Source organism: Sus scrofa, chromosome 11, assembly GCF_054392235.1.
Source record: "Sus scrofa isolate SSC_HxYL_T2T_F1_AM1 chromosome 11, Sscrofa_HxYL_maternal_Yorkshire_Landrace_v2.0, whole genome shotgun sequence".
NCBI lineage: Eukaryota > Metazoa > Chordata > Mammalia > Artiodactyla > Suidae > Sus > Sus scrofa.
Genome location: NC_139393.1, coordinates 67,871,143 through 67,887,941, shown reverse-complemented (window position 1 = coordinate 67,887,941; position 16,799 = coordinate 67,871,143). Strand labels below are relative to the sequence as shown.

The 16,799-nt window shown below is 35.3% G+C and overlaps 1 protein-coding gene across 5 annotated transcripts in view; it reads right to left on the bottom strand.

The window, feature by feature from the left end:
- Positions 1-16,799, bottom strand: part of GPC5 (glypican 5) — a 1,359,194-nt gene that overhangs the window by 1,296,560 nt on the left and 45,835 nt on the right. Inside the window, exon 3 of one of the 5 annotated variants that reach the window (XM_084982488.1) lies at positions 5,048-5,135. The exons of the other annotated variants lie outside the window; for them this stretch is intronic. The gene's annotated coding sequence lies outside the window, so the exon portion shown is untranslated. The remainder of the gene's footprint in view (positions 1-5,047; positions 5,136-16,799) is intronic. 5 annotated transcript variants of the gene reach the window in all.

Genomic DNA, 16,799 nt, shown 5'->3' with positions numbered 1-16,799 from the left:
GGTTCGCCTAAAAAAAAAAAAAAAAAAAAAAAAGGTACTTGTGGAGAGGGACTGAGAAACTGGCATATTTCAGCACCGTTCTTAAGAAAGAACTAATCATGTAATCACATGCAAATATTTTTATCTCCTATTCTTACATAAGTATAAGAAAGAGTAGAAAAATTGCATTTTACTATTCTAGTTTTCCTTCAGATGGGTATTGATACACCAAGTTAATAGTTTAGTTAATATTCTGTAAAAACAAGAAACTGATTTGAGTTCAAAGACATGAATATTTTTGGTACTATATTCTCCCAATATCTTCTGAATGTACACATTGACCAAAGACTCTTGCCAAGAAGAAAACAGATTTATAAAGAACAAAATATGCAAAATATCTCCATCACAAATTATTTATGACATAAAATTTTCTGCTTATAAGTCTAATTTATTTCACTGAAAAATCATAAAGGCATCAGCACAGTACTACATACGCAAAGCCTCCAACAATGCCTGTCCTCCCCACAGCACACCTTTGGTATCTCAACTTCCAACTTCCCCCAATACATTTCAATTTTAACATAAGCAACATGATTTTTAGAATGAAGGGAAAAACTGCAATAGTCTTTCATGCAGCGTGAAGATCCAGTTAACAAGTAATAATTAATCATAACAGCTTGCTTCAAACTACATTCTTGTCAAGAATTATGCACAGTTTATAAAATTGATAGTCTAGAGAGCTTTAGGGGGGAAAAAAAGAAGATTTCTCCATGGTATGCTTGCTCAACTAACACTGCTAAAAGATGAAGCACCTTAGCCTGAAGGGAGAGAAATAGCTGTCATAAACAGGTTCCTTACTACTCCTGGAGTATAAATAAAATTTTGAACTGCCTGTTTAAGCTCCTTTTCTCCACTAGTAATATTCTGTTTTGAAGCTTTGTTGATGGATGCCAAACTCTAAACATCACCTGCAAAGGAGATAAAACTCAAGTTTACAGTGAGGTATATGACTGTGTCATGGTTAAGAAGATTTGGTACAACAATTTACAACAGCCATAAAAATATATTCATGTTTAATATCAAATATATGGAAATAAAAAGAAATATGCCAACTAAATTGCAATTAAATTGAAAAAAAGTGAACCTTGTATTCCACCCGTACAAGGGAGCATTCTATAACCAATCTTGTTTACACTTCTCCTTCTACTAAAGCCAGTCCCCTCACTGTCAGAACCCTACTTCCACCACTGTGTCGACCTCTCTCTGTTGTGATTATTCATTATATTCCTTAAAAGAATCTGAGCGTCAAGGAGGAAGGACCTAGGTCTGCACACCCCCTGCACTTTCAGCACCTCACAGAATCTCAGGGCTGGAGGAAACAGTCAACATATGTTCACTCAGTTGAACTCAACAGTGAAATCACAGTCTTCATTCTCCCAACTCTTCACTCTGGTGAGATCAATCACCAAGGCACCTAGAGTCAACCTGCCGAAAACATTTTCCATTTTGCGGAAGGGCAGCAAAACTCAGATTCTTCTCCTTCATAAGGGATGATGTTTTTTTTTTGAAGCACCTCAAAATATTTTTAAAAGACTCAATTCTAAGAAAAGCCATTTAAATTTTGGATTATTTTAAGTATTAATCTTCATATATTAAAAGTGATGGAAGAATAAAATTCAAAACTGGAAAGAACAACTCCAAGCAAATTCTGCACTTAATAGATAAAAATATTTGAGATAATGATGGGAAGGGATATAAAGAAAACTTAAGAAGTATGGGTAATACGTAAAATGGGCAACTTTCCCACCAGATAATTTTTTAAAGGATAATCTTATTCTTTATCATTTGACATGTCTACATTCTCATGGTAATAATTTATATATACCTATCTTGTAATACATTTTACCTAGCATTTAGAGGATCAATTGTGGTGTACTGTGAAAATTCAAATGACAAATAATGTGTTCAATAAATGACAGTGGTAATGGTTGTGGTAGGAGCAGACATAACAGTATTAATAAACAGTGCTATTAATCTTACAAACATTCGTAAATTCAGTATTCCTACTGTCATCAGCACTTTCATCAAGTTTAAAGCACTAGTTTGATTTAATAACATAAAAATATTTAAGTATATATAAACAGCCTCACTATGAAAATAACACATGTATTGACAACCACTAAAAATAAAATAAAAAACTGAGTCCCTCCAATTATGATTTTTCCCTCTATCTAATTTGCCAAGCCACTAGAAATGTTCTTAGTGACATCCACCTAGAAGAATATGTTATGCAAAATTTTATCGTTATCTAATTGAGCATGTAGCATATATCAGTCACACTTTTAAAGCCTTGTACATGTATTCCCCTATAAAGTCCTTGTAAAAATTCTTTTAAATTAGTATAGTTGTTATCTCCATTTTACAGATGAGAAAACTGAGGCACACAGACATTAGATAAATTATCTAAGGTCACAAAACAAGAGTTAGAGTTCATGTACCTCCAGAAACCGTATCTTAATGTATTTTTTTTTTTTCTTTTTAGGGCCACAAAGGTAGCATATGGAAATTCCCAGGCTAGGAGTCAAGTCAGCCACAACAATGCCAGATCCAAGCTGCATCTGTGGCCTACACCCCAGCCACACCAACATCAGATCTTTATCCCACTGAGAGAGGCCAGGGATCAAGCCTGCATCCTCACAGACACTATGCTGAGTTCTTAGCCCACTGAGCCCCAATGGGAATTCCAGAAACCATGTCTTAAGCACTAAAATGCAAAATTAAAAAAAAAAAATCACCATCCCATCCATCTAAAGATGACCCTGACCACCACTGAAAAACAAACAAAAAGCACGTTGATTGAACATCTACCATAGACTGGATACTGTGCTGAAGAAATATGTCTCATTTCATTCAGACAGCTATAACAGAATACCATAGACAAGGTAGCTGATAAAGCAGAAATTTATTTCTCACCGCTCTTGAGGCTGAAAAGCTCAAGATCAAGGAACTGACAAATTAGGACTCACTTCCTGGTTCATAGGTGGCTGTCTTCATGCTGCTTCCTCATATGGCATAAAGGCTGAGGGAGTTCTCTGGGGTATCTTTTAGAAGGGCACTAATCTCATTTATCAGGGCTCCATCCTCATGACCTTATCATCTCCCAGTGGCTGCATCTCCTAGTAACATCTCATTGGGGATTAGATTTCAACATATGAATTTGGCAGACACACAAACATTCAGTCTATAGAAACATGGTTACCAGTAAAAAGACATACATTCTATTCCTAAGAAAGTAACAATACGGAATGCATGGAGAATTCTGGAATTGGGACCTGCTGGTGGAGAAAGGATGTTGTGAAATGAGTAAGGACTGATGTTGAATAGATATAATAGAGATTATAGTGGACCTTTAAAGCTATGAATATTAGATAGCGTTTTAAGTGGCAAGAAACTGCGAAGCACTGAAGAATTTTAAATTGCAGAATGACACATGAATATTATATGAAAATCTTAATCTGTTAAGTTACTGGGGATCAGCAGAGAGAAACGCTGAAGTGAATAGTTCAGCCAAGAGGCTGTTGCAGTTTTTAAAAAAAAAAAGTCAAGAGGAACAGGAAGGAAAAAAAGTAGATTTGAGAAGGAAAGCTCATTTTTAACTGACATGGAGAAAATAGGAAATCTGAGTCATTGATGGCACTGAAGTTCTCAGTCTAGGACTAAGGGGTAAAATGGTGATACAATGCACAGAGGTGGGAAAGCTAGGATGAGAAGTTAAAGATTTTTTGAGAAAAGGATGATAAATTCATATTCAAACATAACATAAAATGTGTTAACAAGATATGCAGGTAGAAATACACATAGCAGACAGCCAAGAGACGGGGCTATGTTAAGAAGGAAACATTCAAAGAGTCAAAAATAGGAAGAGGAAAGAAAAAGAGTGAGGAAAAAAATGACCTTGGAGTCAGGATGAGGGGTCACAACAAGGTGCCAGATGCAAGATGGCAAAGGAACAGTTTTGAGGATGGAGCTGCAAATGGAATGAATTAGCGGTATTTATATTTTTCCCTAAGAGTGCTTTTCATCAAACTGTTAGGCAGCATGAGAAAATGAAGTGCCATGCTATTACCATCTGACACCAGCTCTCTTAACTTCTAGACATGCCCTGAAAAAGGATACCCCAGTAAGATGGCAACAGTTAAATAAACCAGAGGGAACTAAATTAATGTTCCTAAACTTTACACCAAAGGTCCATTAATCTGTTTCACAGTAAGGATACAATGCATTAAATTCAGGAAAAGACTATATTTAAAGCTGAAATTATAATAAATACTCAGAGAAACATTATCTCCAAACGAAAACACAGCAGGTAGTTCATGATCACCAGGGTAAGAGGCAACTCAAAGTAAAATTACACATAAGCAGGCATGTTCAATGTAAAATCAAGTCTGTCCCAAGGGGGTGATGGCTACAGAATTTTCTTCCGCAAAACATTCAAAGGAAGGATCAGTAAAGAAGAAATGGCCAAGCATAAAGTTTCACAAAACACTCCACAACTAGCACCTTTAATTGAAAAGTAATCTATTAAACATCACAGTATTCCTTCAACTCTTGTTTTGTTTTGTTTAACGTCAGGTCATAGTTATCAGTGCCTCATGGGAGTGATCGAAATTGGATTTGTAGACTTCTACAGTATGTTGACGATCACTTAACAATAAAATCTGAATGAGAAAGGGAAATTGTCTGAGAGGACCATTGAGCCAGGTAATAGATTCAGTCTAATATATCCTCACAGCAGGAACCAAATTAAAATGTAGATGGAATTCTAATATAGTCCAACTGCAAAGACTTGCTCCCATTTCTTAGAGAAGCTTGTTTGCTGTTTGCAAACAGCTAATCCTGAAGATGCAAAATTGGTTACATTAATTATTTTTAGCCTCTTCAATATACATAACATGTACGTTAAAACAGCATCAAGGTCATAATGTTTGAGATAAAAAAGGGCAAAATACACATACGTGAGAACCACTCTCTTACCTGGTTCAAGATCAGGTCATAAAACAATACTTACATGATTCAAAAGAATGCAGCTGATTTCAGTGGAATCACAAATCATGTCCTTAAATTCAGTATGCCTTCTAATGGCATCTAAATTTTTCCTGTGAACAAAGCAGGATGTAATCTATTACTTTCCACCTTCCGTCTCCTGTCCAGTTCTTTTTCCCGTTTCCTTTCCCGGCTGAGCTGTGGTATCACTGTCAGTCTGGCCCCTTTGGTAAGGAAAGGGGGATTTCAGGAGTAAGAAGCACTTTTTGGTAACTTGTCAGGGGCTGTGTGACAGCGATGGAGGGATCTTGCAGACAGCTGTCTGAAGGAAATCATTATGCTGCTTCAATTTAAAAAAAAAAAAGGAAATAAGAGAAAAAGAAATAAGAAATGAAAGAATAAAAGAAAGCATATTCACAGATAAGGCACTAAGAGAAAACAATGACAGTGACACAATCAGCCTAGTATACTGTTCATCATCCTGCTCACTGCAACATAACAATAAAACAAACAAAAAGATCCACATAGAGGTAGACTTCGAACCCAGCTTAGTTATCTGTTTTTCTGGAAAGATGAATCTGAATTTTTACATAAATAAGGTTTACAAAACTCTGAATGCAGTAAATTAGAAGAGGGTAAAAGTGTTATTTAAATTTCAGAGTGGAAAATAAAAAGATAGGATAACCTTCGAAATTCGAGAGAAATTTTTCCAGTGAACTTACTCTCTGAAATAAATTTGCAAAACTGATCATAATTCCATACATGAAAAAAAAGCTTAAATATTATTGCATGGTAGAGATTTTACTGGCTAAATTTTAATTCAAATGTAATAAACTAGAGTTCTCCTGTGGATAGGGGTTAAGGATATAGGGTTGTCTCTCTAGTAGCTTGGGTCACTGCTGTGACGCAGGTTCAGTTCCTGGCTCAGGAACTTTTATATGCCATAGGCACAGCCAAAAAAAAAAAAAAAAGAAAAGAAAGAAAAGAAAGAAAGGTAGAAATGGTAAGAACATGATTGATCATATGATGGAAATTTTGAAATATATTTGTATTGCTTTCCTAGGGCCACAATAACAAAGCACCAGAAACTGGGTAACTTAATGGAAATTGATTGTCTCACAGTCAGAAGACTCACAAGGGTGGGATCAACATCTTGGCAGGGTTGGATCCTTCTCTGGACTGTGAGAGACAACCTGTTTCATGCATCTCCTCTAGCTTCTCAGAGGCTCAAGCATTCCTTGGGGGTGGTGTTCTCCCATATATATGTCTGTCTCTTTGTCCAAATTTGCCTTTTCTTACAGGACATCAATCATAGGATTAGAGCCCATACCACTGACCTCATTTCAACTTAATAACCTCTATCGAGACTCTCTTTTTATATTCTTTTTTATTCTTTTTTTTTTTTACACTGTCTTCCATCATGTTCTCAACCAAGAGATTGGACATGGTTCCCTGTGCTGCACAGTAACACCCCATTGCTGATCCAAATGAAATTGTGCCCAAGACTGTGTTTCTAAGTACAGTCACGTTCTGAAGTTAGGATTCTAACATATCTTTAGGGAGGGGAGACACAATTCAACCCATATCAATATTCTTTAGGCTAGGTTAAGTTTTCATACAAGGAGTTCCTGCTGTGGCATAATGGGATCGGCAGTTTCTCTGGAACTCTGGGAGGCAGATTCGGTCCCCAGCCCAGCACAGGGGGTTAAGAATCCAGTGTTGCCAGAGCTACAGACAGAATAGGTCACAACTGCGGCTTAGATCTGATTCCTGACCTGGACACTCCATATGCAGCAGGGTGAACCTAAAAGAAAAAAAATATATATTAGAGTTCCTGTTGTGGTTAAGCAGTTTAAGAACCTGATGTGGTCTCTGTAAGGATGTGGGTTTGAACCCTGACATTGCTCAGTGGGTTAAAGATCTGGCACCTGTGGCTTAGGTCACAGGTGCAGCTTGGATCCAGTATTGCCACGGCTGTGGCACAGGCCTGCAGCCTAGCCTAGGAATTAACTTTCATACAAAATGTCTTCTGCCCTCCCAGTGGGAGCGTGAGCCAGCACAATTCCTTAATATCAGGCGTGGCTACAGGACTTGCTTTGACAGATGAGATGTGAGTGGAAGCAAGATGTGCCTCTTCCAAGCAGAGACATGTAGAGCCAAAACCATCTTTCCCTTGGTCACTAGAGAAACACCAAATCAGAAAGGGCTGCTTCTTCAGCCCAGGCAGGAAAAGTCATCACCAGCTCACAAAGAACAAGGTACCTCCTTGTGGACATAAGCCGCAAACATTTTGGGGTCATTAAAACTACAGCAAATCTACTCATTTCTAACCAAAACTGTCTGGATCACTTCAAAGAAGAAAATCAAAAGTAAAATTTCAGACTATCTAAAACAAAATGAAAAGAACACTTCATACTAAAATCTATGCATTATGGCAAGGCTGTAATCAAAGGAAAATGTGTCCTCTAAAATACTTCCATTATCAAAGAAGAAAATTTTAAAAGTTCAAAGACAGTAATAATCATCTTAGGAGACCAGAAACATATGAAGGAAATTATTTTAAGTAGTGAGAGTTTTAAAAGATTAAAATAGATCTTATTAAAAAACAAAAGGGTAAAGGATAACTAAATCTAAAAGAATGTTCTAGAAAAACAGCATCAATATTAAAAAAAAAAAAAAAAAAACCTTTATAAGGACAGGGGTTATGAGACAAAGTAAGCCAGAGACAAGAGAAAGGGGGAGAAATGAGAGCATAAAGAGAAAGGAAAGTTAAGAAAGGAGAATCAGAATGAGAGAAGCAAAATTAGGAATGAGAAAGGCACAAACACAGATTGGAAGGAAATCAAATTATCTCCAAGCTTCCTTCTCAACATTCCCTACTCCCACACTTGGCTGTGGGCTCAAGGGAGTATTGTGGGTGCATTAACTCTCCAGACTCTCTCCTTCATGAGAGAGAGGAATCACCGGACTTTTGTTCTTCCCCTGATATCACCAATTTCAGATTTTCTTCCCCAATCTCCTTCCTCAGCAATCCACATCAGAGGTCTTTTCTAAGATCTTATCTTAAATTTTTACAGTGCACTGAAAAGTAATCAATTGTTTTCTGCAACAAATTTCAAGCTTCTTGAAAGCAGTCACAATTCTCAGCCCTATCTCACAGATGAAGCACAGGTGGTCCTCGTTTTACACAGTTCTCTGGTAACTGGGATCAGTGGCGCTATATCAGGCAAGGATGGGCATAAGTTTCAGTTACACAAAATTGCACAAATCGAGGACTACTGTACAGTGCCCGACATTTGATATATACCAGATAAAATACTGACAAAGGAATGGATGAGTTCTCTATGGCAGCTTATCCACAGACTTGGAGTTGGACAGAATTTTCAAAAGATCTGCATTAAAACTTAAAGTAGAAGTAAGGAAAACAAGGACAATATAAATAAGTCCCTAACCCAAGGTTCCTTCTCTTCCTAATCTTAATCCATAGTCATCCAGTTATCCAGTCCTATTAAATTTTTCTTCTAAATGTATTGAGAATTTCTTTCTCCCCTATTCTCTATCATGATTAACAAAATTCACTCCTTTTCTTCTCTCATTCAGACTAATCTATAAACTAACTAGTCATCCTATAACCAAAAGAAATCAGCTAAAATCTCAAATCAAAATATTTGAAGTTCTCTTATGGCTCAGCAAGTTAAGGATCTGGCATTGCACTGCAGTGGCTCAGGTTGCTGCTGTGGTGCAGGTTCCATCTCTGGCCCAAGAACTTCTGCATGCCAAAGGTGCAACCAAAAAAGAAATAAATAATAAAAATATTTAATACATGTACACTGAAATAGTTTTTAAAACTTTTAACATATTTCAATTCTTGAAAGCATTAAAGGGATATTGAAATTTGTCTCTACTGAAAAAAGCAAGAGGAAAACTGAATAAATTAAATAGATCCCAAATGTTCGTATTTAAATTTTACTTAGTTTAAGTAAAATTCTGGAAAGAAGCTTTTGATGAAGACACCATTATATTTGAATAAATTTATACTAGAATGTACTAAAATTGAGAAGGTCTATGATTAATATTAGCAATTAGATTTGGTAATACAGTTAAAAGATTCATAGAGACGACTTCTTTAGCAAATTTTGCCTTAGGGAAAAAATTAAAGAAATGTTCTTTATCTATTGTAGTGTGTATATGTTGATCTCAAACTCCTAATTTGTTCCTCCCCGCCTTTTTCCCCTTTGTTAATATGTTTGTTTTCTATGTCTGTGGATCTATTGCTGTTTCATATATAAGTTCATTTGTATCATTTATTTTAGAGTCCATATATAAGTGATATAATATTTGTCCTTCTCTCTCTGGCTTACTTCACTAAGTATGATCATTTCTAGGTCCATCAATTTTGCTGCAAATGGCATTATTTTAGTCTGTCTTTTTTTTTTTTTAGCTAATGTTCCATTGTATAAATATACGATCTCTTCTCTATCCTGTCATCTGCTGATGGACATTTAGGTTGCTTCCATGTCTTGGCCAATGTAAATAGTGTTGCAATGAACACTGGGGTGCATGTATCTTTTCAAATTAGTGTTTTCTCCAGATATATGCTCAGGAGTGGAATTGTAGGATCATATGCTAGTTGTATTTTTACGTTTTGGGGGGAACCTCTATACTGTTCCCCACAGTAGCTGTGTCAATTTACATTCCCACCAACAGTATAGGAGAGTTCTTTTTTCTCCATACCCACTCCAGCATTATTTGTAGATTTTTGTGTGTGTGTTTTTAGGGCTTCACCTGTGGCATAGGGAGTTTCTCAGGGTAGGGGGTAAATCAGAGCTACAGCTGCTGGCCTATGCCACAGCCACAGTAACACAGGATCCAAACCACATCTGCAACCTACACCAGAATTCATGACAATGCCAGATCCTTAATCCACTGAGCGAGGCCAGGGATCGAACCTGCATCCTCATGGATGCTAGTCAGATTCATTTTCGCTGAGCCACAATGGAAACTTCAATTATTTGTAGGTTTTTTTAATGATGGCATTCTGACTTGTGTGAGGTGCTATTTCATTGTAGTTTTGATTTGCATTTGTCTAATAATTAGCAATGTTGAGCATCTGTTCATGTGTCTTTTGGCCACTGGTATGTCGTAACGTTTCTTTAAATGAAAGCAAAAAAAGCAGCACCTGAGAAAATCTTGGGTTGAAATATTTAGACATTTTTAATACAAAAAATATTACAGTAATAGTTTGCCTATGAGTACCCCACTGCTCAGCACAGTGTGTTGAAAAGGATATCCTTCCTCCATTGAATGGCTCTGTACCATCTGCACTATCAAAAACCAATTGAGCATAGTTGTATGGGCCTATTTTGGAGTTCTTTAAATCTGTTCTATGTGTTTATCCCTCTGCCAATATCACACTCCCAATTAATGTAGCTACAAAATAGATTTCATTATCAGATACAGTGATTCCTCCCACTTCATTCTTTTTCAAAATGGTTTGAGCTATTTTAGGTCCTATGCCTTTCCATATAAATGTTAGAATAAGCTTGGATGTGTCACACAAAGTCTGCTAGGATTTTGATAGAAATTATGTTAAACCTATGGAGTAACTTAGGTAAAATTGTCATCTTTACTAGGTTGAGTCTCCCATTTCATGAACATGGTATGTCTCTCCATTTATTTAGATTCTTTAATTTTTTTTTTTCCATCAGCATTTTCGGCATATAGATCCTATACATGTTTTGGTAGGTTTATACTTAAAAATTTCACTTTCTTTCATTTTTCTTTTTCCTAGCTATTCTTCCTATTTCCCATATCTCTTCAAATGTATACAGGCGGATGGTACATTAATTATAAAATCATATTCCCTTAACCACTCATTCCAATGTGCTTCATGTAACTCTTCGACTTGTATGTATTCCAATAAAATATATAGAATTTTTTGGTACAAGTACTTTTAAGATACTATACGGTATTATACAATATACCTCATTCTCTTTCTACCTTTCTCCATTCTACTTTGTGTTTTTAAAGACTACTCCTGTCATGATGCTTGTAGCCAGTTGAATATTCCTGATGAGGGACATTATTCCATAATATACATTTTTCTTATCTTTCCCTCAATTACAGACACCCAAAATTGTCTCAACTCCCAACTATTAGAGCAAATTCTATAATTAATATGCTCATATGTATCCCTAAATGTTCTCTTAGAATTTTTCAAATATATATAACCAGTAGAAGGATCAGAAAGAAGAAAGAGAATGAGAGAGAGCACATAGTTTCACTAAGTACTGTCAAATTGCTTTCCAGAAAAGCTGCACTAGCATAGGTTACCAACTGTTAAATATATTCTTAATTTGCATTCAAAATATATATAATTTAATGTTACCATTAAAGTAACAAATATGTGAAATATATTGAGAAGAGTTGCCAGATCATAGATAATTTAAACCTTCTTTGAAGGTTTGTAATAAAAACAAATTAAGCAGTTGGCCTAGATCATCCTAAAATCTTGCTCTGAGACTACGGCTAGAAAGTAAGCATATCAAACCCAGATTTTAAAAATTGTAACATGAATCATGTGTTTATTGTTACTTCTTAAACCAATGGACGTCTTTGTCCCACCCCTCTGATCCTTTTCCTAAATCATACTTTCCAGAGTGTCCATCTCTCTCCATGTTGTCTCTCCTCACATAGAGGAAAAACCCTCTAAAATGCCTTACACACAAGCAAGTTTACATTTTCAGCAGGTAGGAAGTAGAACTATCAAATAGTTATACAATTTTATGAAACAACAATTAGCAGCATTTGGACCAAATTAAAAATTATCTTAATGAGCAGTGCCCTCCACAGTAGTTTAGTGAAATCTTAGATGAAATTTTGTGCCATATTCTACCAATCACAAAATCTTTCAAATTGTTCTGAAGGCTACGCATTTATTTGTTCATTCCACGCTGCTGTAAAAGGACCAATTTGAAGTTAGTGATTCTACCTAAAAATTCACAAATGCATAATCTAAATAAATGCCAATATAAACGTCAAACATCCCTGAAGGGGAGCGAATGAATCCATTGATATAAAAAAATGTAAATCTTTTCACATGTGAAGTTATGCTCACTTAGAGAAGAATACTAAGATTAAGACTTTCATTAAGCCATTGAATAGTTTTCCACAGACTGTTCCTTTTTATCAAACCTTAGATTTTGGTGTTAGTGTTGGCTTTTACTACAGTGAGAGTCAAAAGATTTCAATTTAAAATCATTTAACAAAACTTGAAATCCGATTTGATTATAAGCTGGACAGTAAAGAAAGCTTGCTTTAAAATTGTGCAAGTATTATTATCCACCAAATAATTTCCCTCAGTGGCTTGTCTTTACCAATATAGAGAGCAGGTTTGGCCATAATCCCAAGCACTTGCAACATAACTCTTGGAAAGCCCATCAGGAGCACGTCCCAGGAGGAATACATGATCTGGAACACCAAGTCCCTTCTCCTGCCTGGTCCCTGAGGCACTTCTGATAATGTGCCAACTGACTGCATTCAATCCCCCATAACACACTTAGAGAAATTCCATTAGACCCTTTTTACCCTGAGATGCTTTGCTGCCAAATATTGAGGGGGTGGGAAGGAAGAGGCAGGAAATATACACCATAAATAAAGGCAGAAGAATAGCTGACATGTACTAAGTGCTTTATTACATACTAGACATGATGCTAGTTACTTTATAGGGATTATCACAGCCAATCCTTATTAATTGCAACCTAGAAGGTACTATTATTATTCTGTTTTTACCAGCAAAGAAACAGAAGCCTAGATGCAAGTCTTGAGATAGGATCCAAACCCAAATTCTTTAACTCTAGAACCCTGGTCCTTAAACTCTTAAGCACATTCCCTATCTAATAACAATAACAAATGTTCTCCCATGACAAAGACCAATATTTATTCTATTATAAAGTAGCTTCAATTTATTCCTCCTTGTGGAAACAAAATGAATATGTTTCCTAAATTAACAATCAAGGCAAGTTTACACCCTGAGGAGATGGAGTCAAACAAATAGTATAAGAGAACAATATTCTTTAAGGTGCAAAAGTTCAATTATCTTTGCTTATACAAAAAGTTAGCCCACAGGCAGAATTACTCTGGCATAAAAGGAGCACAGCATAGCCATCCAACAATTACCCTTTATTTACTGTTATGACTTTCTGAATCTTGAGATGCCATTTCAAGCCCTTTGCCTTCTGCATAAAAGCTATAGCATATATACTCCTTTTATTGCTAGATGTATTTTATGTTAAAAGCATGAAGATATGCATGGATAATTTCCCATCATGAACAGCTACAGTGAGGAATAGCTATAAAATTTAAGTCCTCTATTTGTCTGAAGAAAGAGAGTTATCTTATTTTCCATTGCATCTCACCACTTCACCATTAAATATTATGGATGATGGTTTAATATTTTCATATTAATCTGATCTTCCCCCAAGGCTATAGGGGGAAAAAAGCTTAACTATTAAGAACATTTCTACAGTTTTACTGAACTGTATTTTATAATTTACAAAATATGGCTGTATTTTTTAAAATTTTTAATTAGATAATAATGCCAATCATATGAACTATTTCTAATTAGATAGGAAGTGATAGAATAAAAAGATATTACTGAAATGATTGATGAAATTGATATTGTTTGGCAAAAGAACTTGGTTCATTTTTTTATTTACAGAAAAATGTCAAATATATTCTTGGGTTATATGAATTACTATCAAGACTTCAAAATTGAGTCTTAAAGAAACTTAGGTTCATCATGGAACTGACTTGCTAACTGGGGTACTGACAAATAAACTTGTTTATTTTCAATTTTATATAACCATGTTATATATCTTATGATTAAAATAAGTTTAAAATAAATATTCACAAACTCATGATTTTTCCCATTATTACTATTATGCAATTTTATTTTACTTTGTCTCATTACAGGCTTTCTCTAGTTAATTCTCAAAGTTTGTTTACAAATTTCATTCAAGTCAATCTTATTTGTGTGTTATTCATTCCTTTATAATGCCCTTCACTTCAAATTATACTAAATATTGATGATACGCTTCACCAGGTAGACAGATGAGTTATTCCATCAAAATTAATTTCATTTTCATTTTAAATATGTGGTATTATAGAAACAACATCTCAACAGAGCTAGGCTGTAGGGAAGAGCTGGCCATCGCCTGGTCTTCCAGGTCACTCACTATTCTTCTAACCCCAGGGTCAATGATCAGCTTCCTCCAGTATGTTTATGGCATCAATTGTGGTGATGGTTTCGCAGATGCTTCCTTATCTTCCTTTTCACAGGGCTTCAAGTTTTATATAGTAAATACATACAGCTTTTTGTTTGTCAATCATACCTCAGTAAAAAGGTTTAAAAAAAAAGATTATCCTCCATTAGATAATAACGAATGCCTCTGTTACACCCACCCATGTCCCTCTTTCATTGAGAACTTTAAAAACTACATTGAAATATATCATTGAGCACTTTAGAAACTGGTGACAATTTGTTTTGGGCTCCAATCTCTTGAGATCCAGAGATTCCAAAGTCCAGTCTACGGAAAGCCATCCTACAGTCCCAGTAGCTTTACCTGGCCTCCACTACACGTAGGCACGCATCTCACAAACACACCCTCGGCATATTTTACCACAAACAGCCCCTTCCTGACCTCAGTTTTATTCCTGCTACACCTTGGACCCACTGACATTCATAATATATCCAGAATCTGAGAGTTTCTCACCACCTGCACTGAGGTCTAAGTCACCATGATAACTCCACTGGCCTATTATAATAACCTCCCACACACTGGGACTCTACCAAGAAGGCAGAGGAAGGACAAAATGCTTTCATGTGGTATATGCCACGCAACAACCATAGCAAAACACAAATTAATACCTCAGATAAGCTACTACTTATGAGGTTATGCATAAAATGTCAAAACAGATACATTATTAAGTTTTAAAATAATTTCTTTAATATTTTAATAATGTCAATATTTTATCTTTCTTGTAAAAATAATTTAAATTAACTGATCATTAAAGCATAGCATTAGCCTGCTTAGATAAAATTTTGTAGGGGCTTAAAATACATTTAGTATTTGAGACAAGTCACTCTTCCTAAAACCATTCAGGTTGACTCAAAAACAGCTATTTAAAAAATGACCAGTCAAATGTGCTGGTGAGTGCAACAGGATATATTTCAGCAAAATGTGCTAATGAAATTTATAATCAGTAAAAGCGTACAATGAAATCATTGCTTGTACTATTATTTTGTTCTTCACATTACATACATTTAGATATATTCAATTGATCTCTCAATCTTGGTTTAATATTTCCTACCAGCCTCCTAGAAATAGGAAAATACCCTACTTTCAATATTAAGACTTTTTAGTGTGGAAAATATTAATTCCCAGACACACACTGACAAAATATATTCCCTGACATCATCAAAAAAATCCATATTTAGATGTTCAATGCATAGAAATAATCTCGGTGGGGCATGGGGAAGAAGCATGAATTTCACTTTTTATACCATGTCCGTTTTAAACTACAGTACGGTCAATATAATGCAAAAGTTTGTTCCATGGAATAAATTTTTTTTAAAAGAATTCATAAATATCACATAACTGAGTGTAAACCACACGTTATTGACATCACAAGTTTTCTTTGAACTGTATTGCCACACGATATTCAGAAAAACGCTATTTTAATTCAGCTTACTTTCTTTTTTATACATATTTAGTTATAAGCAAAATGAGAAAAACATTTAAATAAAATATATTTTGGATCTTCTAAAAAATGTCTGATTAGCTTTAATAGCCTATTATTACTTTTGGAAATAAACATTTCTAAGATAAATGAGCTCTGTTTCAAAAGTAGCTAATAATTGTGTATTTCTTTCCATTGATTCCTAATGTTGCCAACATTAACATTTGAAAATATAAAATGAAATCAACTTAAATGCTAGGAAAAAATATTATATAATTCGTCTACACTTTATAAAAGAGCACTGTACTCTGTGTGGATATGGGATTTAGGAAATTCATTCTTCCTATAATATCTAATAGACAAAAGGCTAATCAACAAGGACTAAGTTTAGAGAGTAGAATGGTGGTTAACAGGGGCTGGAAGGAGGGAGGAATTATACTGGTCAAAGAATACAAACTTCCAGTTATAAAATGAATCAGTTCTGGGGAAAAAATGAACAGCGCTGTGATTAGAGTTAACAATACTGGAATATACACGTAAAAGTTGCCAAAAGGGTAGATCTTAAATATACAAAAAAAGAAAAAAGAAGTGGTAATTCTGTGACTAGATGGAGGTGTTGAGCTACTACTACAATGGTAATCACAGAACAATACATCAGAGTCTCTAATCAATGTGTCACGCATCTTAAATTTAAGCCATGTCAATTACATCTCAATTATATCTCATATAGCTGGGGAAAATGTTTTAAATAAAAAGATTGCTTAAACTAAAAACAAAGCAAAACAAAAAAACCTCCTTTTCAATTCACCCTCAGAGCCATGTGGTGTCTATTATTTCCATGCTCACGTAATAAATGTAAGGAACTGGAGGACACGTGATCTCCCCATCTGAGGAGAAGTGGAGAGTATCATCAAGGAAGTGGGGGACATGGGGGCCGGCGAGAGCAAGGTGAGGATGACTTCGTGGACTGATGGTGGACGGAGGACCAGAAATCACTTGCAAACATAGAAATCAGTGTTCAATTTGACATTTTTGTG